The sequence below is a fragment of the Paroedura picta genome, chromosome 18 (genome assembly GCF_049243985.1).
Source record: "Paroedura picta isolate Pp20150507F chromosome 18, Ppicta_v3.0, whole genome shotgun sequence".
Lineage (NCBI taxonomy): Eukaryota > Metazoa > Chordata > Lepidosauria > Squamata > Gekkonidae > Paroedura > Paroedura picta.
The window spans coordinates 9711544-9714913 of NC_135386.1; the positions used below are offsets into that span (position 1 = coordinate 9711544).

The 3370-nt window shown below is 48.9% G+C and overlaps 1 long non-coding RNA gene across 1 annotated transcript; it reads left to right on the forward strand.

Annotated features, from left to right (window-relative positions):
- Positions 1 to 246: 246 nt before the first annotated feature.
- LOC143828014 (uncharacterized) lies at positions 247 to 2445 on the forward strand. Its single transcript, XR_013227474.1, has 3 exons — positions 247 to 841; positions 1062 to 1263; positions 2094 to 2445. It is a non-coding gene; the product is annotated as an uncharacterized LOC143828014 (long non-coding RNA).
- The last annotated feature ends 925 nt before the right edge of the window (positions 2446 to 3370 follow it).

Consider the following 3370-nt stretch of genomic DNA (forward strand, 5'->3'; position numbering starts at 1 on the left):
GCTCCACTTGCTTTCCCGCCAGCATCCCTGACTTCCTGCCACGCACTGGGGGGCGCTGCCAGCAGCAGCTGCACAGTGCCATGCCAAGGGGGAGCCCCAGCCATGGCGGCCACCGGAGAGCGCCAAAGGTGAGCCGGTGGCAGAGTGGCAGGGCAGCTCCCAAGGCAGCAGCCGGGGAGGAGGAGGAGGAGAAGGAGGAGGAGGATCCACGGCCCAGTACTGACTGATCCACTGACCGGTCCCGGTCCGGTCCCGGTCCCGGTCCCGGTCCCCGTCCCGTGGGTTGGGGACCGCTGCTTTAAATATCTTTTTAATGCACTTTGACTCTGGTCACATTGTGCATCTGCTGCTCCGTAGGATAACTAGAGGAGTGCAGAAGCCAAGAAACAGAATCCGGCTTAAGCACGGGAATGGAAGCCAACCCCCCTCTGAGAAGCTGAAAAGGAACCAAAGGATTTTAACAGAAGGAAAGAGGCCGTATTTCTTTTGGCATCGAACTCCCTTTGGTTTGAGCATGTTTTCCAGGCACAGGTCTCCCCTTTTGAATATCTCTGATGCAAAACATACAGTAGATTCCACTGTTTCCCTTGGCCTGTCCTTTTTTTTTTCAGACGGGTTTTTCCACTTCCAGTTTCCACACGGATTTAAGTGAGGTGCAGTTTCTGGTGATTTTCCGGAATCCCCGTCATGAACCCAGGGAGACCACGTTTTCCCCGAGCCTTATCTTGTTGACACGGGTGGCTTTTGACAAGATTCAAGTGGATACCCACGTTGGTCTGAAGTAGCACATCAAAATTTGAGTCCAATGGCACCTTTAAGACCAACAACTTATTGACTGTCAGTAAGTCAAGGTTCTGTGAGATGCGTTTTAGATGCAAGATGGGGATCTGGACGGTGGATTGCTTGCAGCTGGGTTTGAGCTGGGATCACCAGATCTGAGTAGGAAAATCAGTGGAGGCTTTTTGTGGGGAGAGCCTGGGGGAATGGGGGAGTGGTGGAACGTCAGCAGGATAGAATGCCTTAGAGAGCAACTTCTGAACCTACCATTTTCTTTTCTCCAGGAAGCTGGAGACCAGTTGTAATTCCTGGAGATCTCCAGCTACAACCTGGAGGTTGACAACCCTCGTTAGAGCCCGCACTTTGTGTTGTCTTGCTCAATGGCGCCGTGACTGTAAATTCCATCGGCATCTCTCAGGCCCGTTATATCGCCTTCCTTCGCAAAGAGACGCTCAAGGTTCTTCCTCTTTGCTCTATTCTTGAAAGGTAAGAATACAATCCGACCACCCCGAGAGGGACCCTGTCTCCTTTTTCAACAACAGCTGTCTGATGTCTCTTGAACCGAGAGCTTATCATCTCCTTCCAAATCTCAGCTTAACGGTGTGAACTAGCTTGACCCTCCAAACATCGCCTTGTTAAGTGCCGGGATCGAATCCAGTGGTATAAAAACAATCTTTGAAAGGAGACTGCTGTTTAGGCTAATGCACTCAGTCGAAAGAACAGGTGTTTTGTAGAAGGGGGGGGGCTTCTTCAGAGGACTGCTCAGGCTTCTGGAGTCACTGAAAAGGGCCTTATTTGACTCCTTGCACACTAGCTAGATGCTCTGCGTTACCTTCTGCCATGCTGGTGGGCCGCTTCAAGAAAACCCCATTCGCTGAAAGACTCTGCCCCTGTAATTCTGGGGAGATAGAGTCAATCGAACAGGTCCTCTTAAGGTGCCCCACCTTCACCTCTGCAAGAAATAAATTCATCCTCCCATTAATCAGGAATGCCTCTACCAGCTCAAACAAAGAAAAAGTAAAATTCCTCCTGTGGAATAGTAGGGGCCATATTATTAAGCAGGTTGCCAAATTTTGTGCACATGTGCCCGGCACACGGGAAAGACAACTTAAGTTGAAGTGAAGATTTTTAGAGGAACTTTACTGTGCATTTTTAATTTTAAGGTACCCATCAATTATACAATTTTATATATTTTAAATGTTGTACTGGCTCCCCGATTATGCAGTTTTCTACTCTGAAATGTTTTTTTTCCTGCTGTCTGTTTTATCTGGCCGCAGTGCTGTATTAAAAATAAATTTGAATTTGACTCCTTGCAGAACTCCCCCCCCTGCCAATGTGGGCCACGTGATGTATAAATCCCAGAGGTGAAATCTCGCCAGCTCCTCAGCACAGCGGCAACCCCAGTCTGATCTCCTCCTTCCCGATGACTCAGAAGCAATTTGGGGAAAGTGAGCGACAGGGACTCGAAACAATTATACCACCCAGAACGGTGACCTAATTATTCAAACCGCTGTGGACATTCTGAAACTCCCAGGCAGCAATTAAATGACCCAGTGACCAAATGGGTTTCCGAGGATATGACACCCTGGCAAGCTGTCAAGGAAACGAGCAAGTCTCCGTATCTGAAAAATACAGATCTGTCCTAACAGGTTTAGGTGTGTCTAAATGAAGAGGCAGGGTTAGTCAAACTGTGGCCCTCCAGATGTCCATGGACTACAATTCCCGTGAGCCCCTGCCAGCGAATGCTGGCAGGGGCTCATGGGAATTGTAGTCCATGGGCATCTGGAGGGCTGCAGTTTGACTACCCCTGGTGTAGTGCGTGGGGGAGGCATATTTATTCCTCTCCAGCAGCTAAGAGCAAATGGAACCATTCCACTTGGCTCTGTTGTGGTGCTCACCTATTACCCAGCATGCATTATTCAAAAGACAGCATTAACGAATCTGAGATCTTTTCCGGATCACAGGCAATTGGGGGGTAACAAGCCAGTGGCCGAGCTGCTTGGGGTTTTGTGCGTTTTGCACAGCACTCCCAGACACCTTTCCTGAAAGTAGGACCTTTGGCAGGAGTAAACTGTGCTTTGCTGTCAATCACCGAGTAACAATATTTGCTCTCTATCCCCTTGGGAAAGTATGAGCTCTCCGCACAGCTCCTGTTTCCATGTCGATTTGTTAACTGCAGAGGGGCCTTGTTAGTCTCATGGGTACCTACTGAACAGCGTCTACGGCGGTGTAAGGAGAGACCGGTCTTCCCCAGGTAGGCTTACGTTCATTTGCCTTTTGCTGAACTTGTAAGGTATCTGTTTCCATAAACTGGCAAATGTTGACATTTACTACTGATTCATAAGGTTTTTTAAAAAGCCTATCGGAGAATTCCCATGAGTAGTCAAACTGGGGTCCTTGGACTACAATTCCCATGCGCCCCTGCCAGCATTCGCTGGCAGGGGCTCATGGGAATTGTAGTCCCTGGACATCTGGAGGGCCGCAGTTTAACTACATCTGATGTATAAGAATTCTATCCGTGCTAAAGAGAAGATTCTTAACTGCTTGGTTCTGTAAAGGCAGAGTTGTGTGTTCAGAGACCCTTTCCTCTCTG